The 12,839-nt window shown below is 48.7% G+C and overlaps 1 protein-coding gene across 6 annotated transcripts in view; it reads right to left on the reverse strand.

The window, feature by feature from the left end:
- Positions 1-12,839, reverse strand: part of disp1 (dispatched homolog 1 (Drosophila)) — a 741,843-nt gene that overhangs the window by 409,804 nt on the left and 319,200 nt on the right. For 4 of the 6 annotated variants that reach the window (XM_072500248.1, XM_072500256.1, XM_072500247.1 and 1 more), the window contains one exon: positions 4,507-4,614. The exons of the other annotated variants lie outside the window; for them this stretch is intronic. The gene's annotated coding sequence lies outside the window, so the exon portion shown is untranslated. The remainder of the gene's footprint in view (positions 1-4,506; positions 4,615-12,839) is intronic. 6 annotated transcript variants of the gene reach the window in all.

The raw sequence follows: 12,839 nt of genomic DNA on the forward strand, positions 1-12,839 counted from the left end.
TGTACATTCCTTTGTCCCCTTCCCGCCCTTTTTATTTTTATTTTTTGCCGCGCACGGGAAAAACCCCGCGCTTCCCAAAGCCTGCCCCGCCCCCCCCATGGCGCTGCTCCTGCCATGGCCTTGTCCCTCTCCCCCAGCCCATATATCCTTTCCTGCGCGTGGTTGACCCCCTATGTACAACAAACATCATACTTCACCCCTCAAACACCCCCCTCCCACACAAACCCTCAATTAGAGTCCAATTTTTCAGCTAATATAAAGGTCCACGCCTCTTCGGGCGTTTCGAAGTAGTGGTGTTGGCCATTATGTGTAACCCACAGTCGCGCTGGCTGCAGCATTCCAAATTTCACCCCTTTCCGGTGCAGCACCGCTTTGGCCCGGTTGAAACCCGCTCTCCGCTTAGCGACCTCCGCGCTCCAGTCCGGGTATATTCTGATCTCCGCATTGTCCCACTTGCTGCTCCGTTCCTTCTTGGCCCATTTCAGGACCCTCTCTCTGTCCGTAAACCGGTGAAATCTCACCACCATCGCCCTTGGCGGCTCTTTTGCATTGGGCTTCCTCGCTAGCACTCGGTGCGCCCCATCCAGCTACAGCAATCTCGGGGGGGCCTCCACACCCATCAGCGTCCCGATCATTGTGCCCACATATGCCGCGGCATCGGCCCCCTCCATTCTTTCTGGGAGACCCAGGATCCTCAAGTTGTTTCTCCTTGATCTGTTCTCCAGGTCTTCGAGTCTTCCCGCCCACGTCTTGTGCAGCGCCTCGTGCCGCTCCACTCTCTCCGCCAGGCCCACGAGCTCGTCGCCGTTCTCACTCACTTTTTCCTAGATCTCCTGAATCTTCACCTCTTGGGCTTTCTGGGTTGCTCCAAGTTTTTCCAGCATTGCCAGTATAGGCGCCACCATCTCCTTACGCAGCTCCTCGAAGCAGCACTTGATGAACTCTTTCATCTCCTGTCTGTGGGCGCCGCCATTTTGTTTTTTTCTTCTTTCTTCTCCCGCTGCTCCAGGGCCGCTTTCCTTGCCGTTTCACTGCGGGTCCGGTCCATGCAGGGCTGTAGGGGGCTTCCTCCGTTCTTCCCCACGGGTTGGTTTTTTTTTTTTACAGGTCCGTTGGGGCTCCGTTAGCGGGCCCAAAAGTCCGTTTCTGCGGGAGCTGCCGACTCGCGCGGCTTAGCTCCGCATCGCCGCGATCCGGAAGAGCGCAGGAAAGTTATCTTGTGTCCTGGCCATTATATATCTCTGAATCAACACAGGGAGATGGTGGCATTGTGATAATGTCAGCATCCGAGCAATCCAGAGGTCCAAGCGAATGCTCTGGGAACATGGGTTAAATCCCAAAGCGGCTAGATTCAATTAACAAAATCTGGAAATGAAAACTAGTCTCAGTAATGGTGACCACAAAATTATCATTGATTCTCATTACCTTGTCTGACCTGCGTGTGACTCCAGACCCACAGCAATGTCATTGACTGTTAACTATCAAGCCACTCAGTTTAAGGACGATGGGAAACCAATATTGATCTTGCAGTCACGCCCACATCCCATGAAAGAATTTTTAAAACACTGATTTTCCAGTGAGGTTATCCAGCCATTATAACATTGCTGTTAATAAGAGCCTGCTGTATACGAATTGGTTACCATTACAACAGCGTGCAAATCTTTCTTTCTTTCCTACGAGTGACAATATAAGACAAGAAAGAAATCAGCATATCTGAGAAACGTTTCGTTCGAACTAAAATTGCGACACTAGACACTTGGGTTAATTGATTAATAAAATTAGCCTGAGTGACTACAGTGACTGGGTAAAACAAGATTAGAAATTTAGTGGGAAAGCACTTAAGCAGAGCCAATCATTCCCTCCACAGAGAGTTGGGGGGCTGCCAGGGGAATGTCATGTTATCAACCACTTTTAGAAGCAAAAACTCAGGTGTAAAATTCAGGGGATAGTTAGAAGGCAAACAAGGAGCATACTCCATGTACTTCAGCTCAAGACCATGATTGTGAATCTGTCATACAAGACCTGAAACAGAGGCCTGCAGTCTGCCTGCTTATTTGGACAATGAATATCCCCTGGCAATATTTCAAAGCCCTGAAGGGAATTCTCTTGGTCACCTGGCCAACATTCCTCTCTCTTTTAAAAAAGAAAAACAAAAATAGATTAACTGGTCTTTCATCTCATTGCTGCCTGTGGGAATAATTGCGGATTTTATCTATGCAGTCAACTCTGCATTTAGTGCTTGGAGATGTTTCTGAGGAATTACGAAATGATGTATAAAAGTAAGCCTTTTTTTTGTTGCTGAGCCGTCTCCTCCACACTATTTTTTTCACAATCGAGGTCTTGTACAGGGTATGCTACTCGTTTGCCTTCCAACCCTGAATTTTGCACAATACCCTTTGCTTCTGTTGGTTGATGACTGGGTGAAACAAGATTAGAAATTTAGTGGAAAAGCGATCCACCAGAGCCAATTATTCCCTTCAGAGAGAGTGGGGACAGGGAAGGCAAATCAGGAAGAAGGATTCAAAAGCTTCAAAAAGCATCAGTTAAATTGGCAACACAATCATGTTCAAAATATGGGAGAAGAAAAATAGATCTAACATTAGCAAATGCTGTATTAACTCTCCAATCTGCTGTAAAGTACTCCAATCTTTTCTGCTGTTTTCAATATTATATGATGACATCTCTACAATAGTACACATATATTCTGATTTAATAAAGCGCTCTGGCTACTCCCGAAAAAGCTGACTAGTTGTTATAGTACATTAAAGCAATTGTCCCGCATATCAAACCACAGAATTAATAAATATAGAGAGGCCGAATAATGGATGCCTCGGAGGAAAGATACAAGAATATAATTCAAATTTGGAATTCTGCTGATCTTATAAATCATGAAGCAGAGGCTGTCGATTATGACATTTACCCCATCATAGGTTAACATTTTGAGTTTGAGATGTCAGTTTTGCTTCTGGCTCAGGGTTCAAGTCCCATCAGACACTTCAGCACAAAATCTAGAGATCTAAGACTGCAATATTGAGATCTCTCGTGTCTTAGCAGCACGGTAGCACAGTGGTTCGCACTATGGCTTCACAGCGCCAGGGTCCCAGGTTCGATTCCCGGCTTGGGTCACTGTCTGTGCGGAGTCTGCACGTTCGCCCCATGTCTGCGTGGGTTTCCTCCGGGTGCTCCGGTTTCCTCCCACAAGTCCCAAAAGACATGCTGTTAGGTAATTTGGACATTCTGAATTCTCCCTCTGTGACCCGAACAGGTGCCAAAATGTGGCGACTAGGGGCTTTTCACAGTAACTTCATTGTAGTGTTAATGTAAACCGACTTGGGACAATAAAGATTATTAAATTATTTCTAGCAATACATCAGTATATTTCGGTTAATCACAGAATTATAGGAACTTGCAGCACTTGAGGCCATTTGGCCCATCATTGCCGTGTTGGTTCTTAGCAGTTGTCCCAAAGCCCCACACCGCCCCCACCCCCTCCCAATCTTTCTGCCTGTAGACCTGCAAGTTCCTCAACCTCATGCACCTGTACACAAATTATCACCTCCCTTTCACCGATAGCAAATCTACAGCCTCTGGCTATTTATCTACTTGCCAGAGGGAACTATCAACTCATCATCTTGAACACCTCTAATCGATGAGAGCTCTCACGGTCTCTTTTCCAACGAGAACAGTCTTACAGTAGACTCAATGGGCTGAAATAAAGGCAATGCAAATTCAAAAATGATCACATAAAACGTTCAAGTTTCCCGTAAACAAAATCCTGTTTAACTCACTGAAACAATCTGCGGCCTTCAAGGGTTAACAATTTCAAACGGACTAAAATAAAACAGCTATTATTTCACATGAAGCACTCCTTGCCAACTTGTAATATGACCGATCCAACAGATGTACAACATTAAAACAGCACAGGACATACCAAAACCAGTATTCATTTGTCACAGAGCTTAACTGGTCAGACTCTATAATCCATTCCCATCGTCCCACAACAGGCACTTTCTTTACTCAGAAAAGCTGTCATCAGAGCATAACAAATTAAATCGGATCTGAAATAAAATGCTCTTTTTTTGATGACTGCAACTGTTCTAACAACAATGAGAATGACAACATCTAAATTGCGATTTTTGTTCATGAAAAAATATTTCTTTTAAATTGAATGCCTTTGAGTGAATAAATTAAAGGAACTGAGACACCTCACATTAGCAAAGTGAAATTCGGCAGCAAAATGCTTTACAAAATCTTAAAATAAAACTGTTGATTCGGCACTTCTTCAGTAAACTCACAGGATGATCTCAGAGCAATGCATTCGATTCAGTCTTACATAACAGATTCACTTCACAAATCAATATGGGTTCTTTGCAGGGGGGTTGTTGATGGTAGGGGCACTATAAGTAGTCGAAATATCACTCTTGGAAAAGTCAGCCACTTTGGGCAAATATGTGAAGTGGAATTAATACGTTTCAATCAAATAGGTAGGTGTCAGATCTTCAGTACCTCTTCTGTTGTCTCACTCTTTCCAGCACTTGATCCTCCACCCAAATTCCTTAATAAAATTGAATCATGGCTACAATTGCTGGCACGATGTTGCCCTTGACTGTTGAGCTGTCGAAGTGGAACAGAGAAAGAAGAATGAGTGCCTCAGTTGATAAAGTCAGCAAGGTGCATCAAACAGACCAAGAAGGTTAAAGATTTGATTAACTAATCTCAGCCAGGGTATAGAAAAACTCGCTTGAACACTGCTGGTCGTGCAAGTGGAAATCTTCCAGTTACCCATTGATGCTAGTTAAAACTATGCATTACTTAACAAATTGCATTTGTAGAGCACCTTTAATGTAATAAAATATTCCAAAGTGCTTCAGAGGAACATGAAAAAACAAAGAATGGCACCAAGCAGCATATTAAGTCACAGGACCAAAAGCTTGGTCACACTGCAAGATTTTAAGGAATGTTTTAAAGGAGGAAAAGAGAGATGGAGTGGCAGAGAGAAATAGGGTATTCCAGAAGCGACGGAAGGCATGGCTACCGATGGTAGAATAATAAAGATTGGGAAGGCACAAGAAAGCAGAATTGGAAAGCACAGACATTTCAGGGGATTGTGGGGCTGGAGGAGATTAGAGATAGGGAGGGGAACGCCATGGAGGAATTTGAAATCAAGGATGAGGATTTGAAAGTCAAGACATTGTCTCACCAGGAGCCAAATGAGGTCAGCGACCTGAGTGGTGATAGAGGAGGGGGAGAGTCAGTGAGCAGGGGGGTGATAGGGGAGGGGGAGAGTCAGTGAGCAGGGGGTGATAGGGGAGGGGGAGAGTCAGTGAGCAGAGGGGGTGATAGGGGAGGGGGAGAGTCAGTGAGCAGGGGGGTGATAGGGGAGGGGGAGAGTCAGTGAGCAGAGGGTGATAGAGGAGGGGGAGAGTCAGTGAGCAGAGGGGGTGATAGGGGAGGGGGAGAGTCAGTAAGCAGGGGGTGATAGGGGAGGGGGAGAGTCAGTGAGCAGGGGGGGAGTCAGTGAGCAGGGGGGGGGGGGGAGTCAGTGAGCAGGGGGTGATAGGGGAGGGGGGAGTCAGTGAGCAGGGGGGTGATAGGGGAGGGGGAGAGTCAGTGAGCAGGGGGGTGATAGGGGAGGGGGAGAGTCAGTGAGCAGGGGGGGTGATAGGGGAGGGGGAGAGTCAGTGAGCAGGGGGGTGATAGGGGAGGGGGAGAGTCAGTGAGCAGGGGGGCGATAGGGGAGGGGGAGAGTCAGTGAGCAGGAAGGTGATAGGGGAGGGGGGGGGGAGTCAGTGAGCAGAGGGGGTGATAGGGGAGGGGGAGAGTCAGTGAGCAGAGGGGGTGATAGGGGAGGGGGAGAGTCAGTGTGCAGGGGGGTGATGGGGGAGGGGGGAGAGTCAGTGAGCAGGGGGGTGATGGGGGAGGGGGAGAGTCAGTGAGCAGGGGGGTGATGGGGAGGGGGAGAGTCAAGGGGAGGGGGAGAGTCAGTGAGCAGAGGGTGATAGGGGAGGGGGAGAGTCAGGAGCTAGGGAACAGAGTTTGAAGCAGCAACCAAAAACAATTGTTCAATCATCCCAATATTTAATTTGACTCCAACTCCATCTACAAGTTTGCTGACGATACGACCATAGTGGGCCGGATCTCGAATAACGACGAGTCAGAATACAGGCGGGAGATAGAGAATCTAGTGGAGTGGTGTAGGGACAACAATCTCTACCTCAACATCAGCAAATCTAAAGTGCTGGTCATTGACTTCAGGAAGTGAAGTATCGTACACACCCCTGTCAGCATCAACGGGGCTGAGGTGGCCAACTTCAAATCTCTCGGGGTACCCATCACCAAAAATCTGTGCTGGTCCACCCACGTCGACGCTTAAACCAAGAAAGCACAACAGCACCTAAAATTCATCAGGAAACTAAGGAAATTCAGCACGTCCACATTAACGCTGACCAACCTTTACAGGTGCACCATAGAAAGCATCCTATCTGGCTGCATCACAGCCTGGTATGACTACACCCTGTATGCTTCACCCGATGCCGGTGTCTATGTAGTTACATTGTGTACTTTGTGTTGCCCCATTAAGTATTTTCTTTTCATATACTAAATGAGCTGTTTGAGCTGTTCGGTACACATGACAATAAACAAATCCAAATCCAATTGGAGAACATTTCCGCTAACCCAGTACTGGGTATCAGGACAAAGATCACTGGCCTCCCACTGCTATGCAACTCTTACTGATGTCTCCTCGGAGCTGGCAGTGCTCACCAGCAAGTAAACCCTGGGACTTTACCTCAGTTAATATGCTAGATCAAATGGGAACAACAATTTTGCAAGATGCTGCCAAAGGGACATGAACGTAAGTGCTGAAAGTCTGGCCTGACGGTTGAGGCAGAAGACCCATTACTCAGAAGCAGGAGGTGCCACAGCAAGATGTGTTGCACAACAGGCAGAGTGAAGAAAGTTAAAGAAACATCAATCACGTGAAAAAAAATCAAGCTACTCACCAAGTACCATCCACAGTTAATAATAATAATAATCGTTTATTGTCACAAGTAGGCTTCAATGAAGTTACTGTGAAAAGCCCCTAGTCGCCACATTCCGGTGCCTGTTCGGGGAGGCCAGTACGGGAATTGAACCCACGCTGCTGGCCTTGTTCTGCATTACAAGCCAGCTGTTTAGCCCACTGTGCTAAACCAGCCATGTGATGTGATCTGATCATGTAAGTCATGTGATCTTGTAGCACAAGGTTCACAAACAATTTGAAATTAAAGTCCAATGATGACCATGAAACTCATCTGGTTCACTAAAATGCCCTTTAAGGAAGGAAATCTTACCCGGTCTGGTCTACATGTGACTCCAGGTCCACAGCAATGTGGTTGGCTCTTAAATGCCCTGGGAAATGGCTGAGCAAGCCAATCCATTTTATCAAACCACTAAAGAGAGACTTACGGTGGCGGGCATGGAGTGAGTGGTCGCACATAAGGTGACTCCTGCCTCACGTAGAATTATTTGGCCCTTTGTCCCCATTTTGCAGGGCTTTTGCAGGTGGAAAACATGGGAATATCAGAGGCTAAGGTATTCTCCGTCGGTAATGTGAGTGCGACGAACATGGGGCATCATTTGGACCAGGAGGGCTTGCGTGGTACAGGAGAGGAAAAGAGGGCACTATGGTCAACGGAGCAGTTGGTGGAATTCTTGGCGGACAAGTAATAATAATAATAATCTTTATCATTGTCACAAGTAGGCTTACATTAACACTGCAATGAAGTTACTGTGAAAATCCCCTAGTCTGTACATTCCGGCACCTGTTCGCGTACACTGAGGGAGACTTCAGAATGTCCAATTCACCTAACAGCACGTCTTTCGGGACTTGTGGGAGGAAACCGGAGCACCCGGAGGAAACCCACGCAGACACGGTGAGAACGTGCAGACTCCACACAGACAGTGACCCAAGCCGGGAATCGAACCTGGGACCCTGGCGCTGTGAAGCAACAGTCCTAATTACTGTCTTACAGTGTGTAATGTAAAGGAAAGTAATTTATCTGTAAAATGCTTTGGGCAGTTCCAAGGAAGGATGAAAAGGTGCTATGTAAATGAAAATCTCTTTTCTTTATTGTGTACAAATATCTGAAGAAGTTCTGGATGGGCGGTGAAGAATCTTTCCGTGCTAAACAAAAGGTTGTAACCAGTCATTGCAGTGAGGGCTGCTTCAACACAGGTTTGCAAATACTCTGTACGCCTGCCTTTACTCAACACAGGTTTGCAAATACTCTGTACGCCTGCCTTTACTCAACACAGGTTTGCAAATACTCTGTACGCCTGCCTTTACTCAACACAGGTTTGCAAATACTCTGTACGCCTGCCTTTACTCAACACAGGTTTGCAAATACTCTGTACGCCTGCCTTTACTCAACACAGGTTTGCAAATACTCTGTACGCCTGCCTTTACTCAACACAGGTTTGCAAATACTCTGTACGCCTGCCTTTACTCAACGCAGGTTTGCAAATACTCTGTACGCCTGCCTTTACTCAACACAGGTTTTCAAATACTCTGTACGCCTACCTTCACTCAACACAGGTTTGCAAATACTCTGTACGCCTGCCTTTACTCAACACAGGTTTGCAAATACTCTGTACGCCTGCCTTTACTCAACACAGGTTTGCAAATACTCTGTACGCCTGCCTTTACTCAACACAGGTTTGCAAATACTCTGTACGCCTGCCTTTACTGTCTTGGAAAAAGAGAGGTGCAGGAGAGAAGAAAAAAAGAATCAACCCATAAGGAAACACAGCAAATAACTCCCATTTTTCCCAATGTTTCCTCAGAACTCAAACCCAAATGTAAACCGCGGAGCACAAAACTAGTATCAGCTGCATTTCATAGGTAAATATTTACCTGTATTCGCTCTGGAAACTCTGGCAAATTGTACAATGACAGAGGTGACCAGTAAACCTTTATGATCAAAGGGAATGCCAAATGACATTTCATCCGACCAGGATGTATTTATCTCCCTTTTAAACACCCAGGAGGTAACATCAACATAAACCTTAGGTTCTTTTTATTTAAAAAATTAACTAACAAAGTGCCTGCGGAGACTCCCGTAGTGCCTGCGGAGACACGCGTAGTGCCTGCGGAGACTCCCGTAGTGCCTGCGGAGACACACACAGTGCCTGCGGAGACACACACAGTGCCTGCGGAGACACCCGTAGTGCCTGCGGAGACTCCCGTAGTGCCTGCAGAGACTCCCGTAGTGCCTGCGGAGACACCCACAGTGCCTGCGGAGACACCCACAGTGCCTGCGGAGACACACACAGTGCCTGCGGAGACACACACAGTGCCTGCGGAGACACACACAGTGCCTGCGGAGACACCCACAGTGCCTGCGGAGACTCCCGTAGTGCCTGCGGAGACACACACAGTGCCTGCGGAGACACCCACAGTGCCTGCGGAGACACACACAGTGCCTGCGGAGACACACACAGTGCCTGCGGAGACGCACACAGTGCCTGCGGAGACACACACAGTGCCTGCGGAGACACCCACAGTGCCTGCGGAGCCACTCGTAGTGCCTGCGGAGTCACACACAGTGCCTGCGGAGACACACACAGTGCCTGCGGAGACACCCACAGTGCCTGCGGAGACACACACAGTGCCTGCGGAGACACACACAGTGCCTGCGGAGACACACAGTGCCTGCGGAGACACCCGTAGTGCCTGCGGAGACACACACAGTGCCTGCGGAGACACACACAGTGCCTGCGGAGACACACACAGTGCCTGCGGAGACACACACAGTGCCTGCGGAGACACACACAGTGCCTGCGGAGAGACACACACAGTGCCTGCGGAGACACACACAGTGCCTGCGGAGACACACACAGTGCCTGCGGAGACACACACAGTGCCTGCGGAGACACACACAGTGCCTGCGGAGACACCCGTAGTGCCTGCGGAGACACACACAGTGCCTGCGGAGACACACACAGTGCCTGCGGAGACACCCGTAGTGCCTGCGGAGACACACACAGTGCCTGCGGGGACACACACACAGTGCCTGCGGAGACACACACACAGTGCCTGCGGAGACACACACAGTGCCTGCGGAGACACCCGTAGTGCCTGCGGAGACACACACAGTGCCTGCGGGGACACACACAGTGCCTGCGGAGACACACACAGTGCCTGCGGAGACACCCACAGTGCCTGCGGAGACACACACAGTGCCTGCGGAGACACACACAGTGCCTGCGGAGACACACACAGTGCCTGCGGAGACACACACAGTGCCTGCGGAGACACCCGTAGTGCCTGCGGAGACACACACAGTGCCTGCGGAGACACACACAGTGCCTGCGGAGACACACACAGTGCCTGCGGAGACACCCGTAGTGCCTGCGGAGATAAAGAATTTGGTTCCATTTAAAGTACACACTGGATAGGGGTGGTTGAGGAGGGGGCGAGAACCTAAAGGGAAGAAAGGAAGAATGAGAAGTGAAGAATGAAAAGGGGTTGCAAAAAAGGGGGCATGAAAAGGGATGGCAAGAAAGGGAAAAGTAGAAAACGATATTTAACAGATGGCAGGAGAGCAAGAGTTCAAAGCAGACAAGGAATGGAGTCACATGTTGGTGAAAAAGGCTGAAGGCAGGTAAAGAGCAGATAAGGTTAAAGGTTACAAAAGTAGGAAAAAGACAGAACCACGGGTGGCAGGGAGGTGCGGTGGTCAGGACTGCTGTCTCACAGCGCCGAGGACCCGGGTTCGATCCCGGCCCCGGGTCACTGTCCTTGTGGAGTTTGTACATTCTCCCAGTGTCTGTGTGAGTCTCACCCCCACAACCCAAAGATGTGCAAGGTAGGTGGATTGGCCATGCTAAAATTTTCCCTTAATTGGAAAAAAAGACAGAACCAAAGGCTCTCTATCGGAATTCTTACAGCATTCGTAACAAAACAGATGAATTGACAGTGAAAATAGAAGTAAATATCTATGATCTGAAAGCCATTATGCTTGGATGCCGGGGCTGTTGCCCTGAGCAAGAACACGGATGTTGGTGCACGTATCCTGCCATTGGATTTGCAGGATCTTGCGGAGCCATTGCTGAAATAAAATGAAAATCGCTTATCATCACAAGTAGGCTTCAAATGCAGTTACTGTGAAAAGCCCCTAGTCGCTACATTCCAGCGCCTGTTCGGGGAGGCTGGTACGGGAATTGAAACGTGCTGCTGGCCTGCCTTGGTCTGCTATAAAAGCCAGCTCTTTAGCGCTGTGCTAAACCAACCCAGGGTTTTGAGGTTCCTGCTGTACATAGTTCACGTCTCTGAGCGATAGAGGAGGTTGGGTATCACTGCTGCTCTGTAGACCATGGGCTGGGTCTGAGGCCTTACACTTCAAACACACTCTTCCTCAGGTGACCAAATGCTGCACTGGGCACAATGAAGGTGGCAATGAAAGCCGTTTTCTCGGTCGTCTCTTGTTGAAAGTAGGTTTGGGGGGGGGGGGCAGTGTTGTGTGGAAGGGGCAGGTTGGTCGACGACCTCTGTCTTACGGATAGTGTAAGGCCCATGCTCTCGTACACCTCGGTCAGGGTGTTGATGATAGCTTGGAGCTCGTCCTCCGAGTGTGCCAAGGTGCAAGCATCATTTGCATACATCCAACAGATCAATGACAGACGATGGGACAACCTTGGATCTGGCCTCCAGATGGTGGAAGTTGAACAAATTCCCATTTGTTCTGCAGTTTTGCTCCACTCCAGCATTGAACTTGCTTGAGTCCGAGATGGAGCACTGCAACAAGGAAGATTCAGAAGATCGTTGGTGCGATGACACAGCCTTGCTTCACCCTGGTCCGAAGGTTTTTTAACATTTATTGGAATGTGGGCTGTGCCAGCATTTATTGCACATCCCTAATTTCCCTCAAGAGGGAGCAGTTCAGAGTTAACCACATTGCTGTGGGTCTGGAGCCACATGTAGGTCAGACCAGGTAAGGATGGCCTTCCGTAAATGACATTAGTGAACAATCGAGAATGGTTTCATGGTCATCATTAGACTTTTAATTTCAGATATTTATTGGATTTAAATTTCATGATCTGCAGTGGTGGGACTTGAACCTGGGTCCCCTGAACTTTACTCTGGGTCTCCGGTTAACTAGTCAATTGACAATACCATTATGCCACCAGCTTCCCCAGCACTTAGGCAACAAGAGCAATATGCCCGCTGTTCTGGTCTATTGTTGTTGAGATGTCCAGAAGGATCCAAACAATCCAGGTCCTCTGCTCCTCCTATACCGGGAACGGTCCCTCTGCTCATCTCTCTGTGTGAATGGTCCCTCTGCTCCTCTCTCTGTGTGAATGGTCTCTCTGCTCCTCTCTCTGTGTGAATGGCCCCTCTGCTCCTCCTATACCGGGAACGGTCCCTCTGCTCATCTCTCTGTGTGAATGGTCCCTCTGCTCCTCTCTCAGTGTGAATGGTCTCTCTGCTCCTCCTATACCGGGAACGGTCCCTCTGCTCATCTCTCTGTGTGAATGGTCCCTCTGCTCCTCTCTCAGTGTGAATGGTCTCTCTGCTCCACTCTCAGTGTGAATGGTCCCTCTGCTCCTCCTATACCGGGAACGGTCCCTCTGCTCATCTCTCTGTGTGAATGGTCCCTCTGCTCCTCTCTCAGTGTGAATGGTCCCTCTGCTCCTCTCAGTGTGAATGGTCTCTCTGCTCCTCTCACTGTGAATGGTCTCTCAGCTCATCTCTCAGTGTGAATGGTCTCTCAGCTCCTCTCTCAGTGTGAATGGTCCCTCTGCTCCTCTCAGTGCGAATGGTCTCTCTGGTCCTCTCAGTGTGAATGGTCTCTCTGCTC

Source organism: Scyliorhinus torazame, chromosome 4 (assembly GCF_047496885.1).
Source record: "Scyliorhinus torazame isolate Kashiwa2021f chromosome 4, sScyTor2.1, whole genome shotgun sequence".
NCBI classification, from domain to species: domain Eukaryota; kingdom Metazoa; phylum Chordata; class Chondrichthyes; order Carcharhiniformes; family Scyliorhinidae; genus Scyliorhinus; species Scyliorhinus torazame.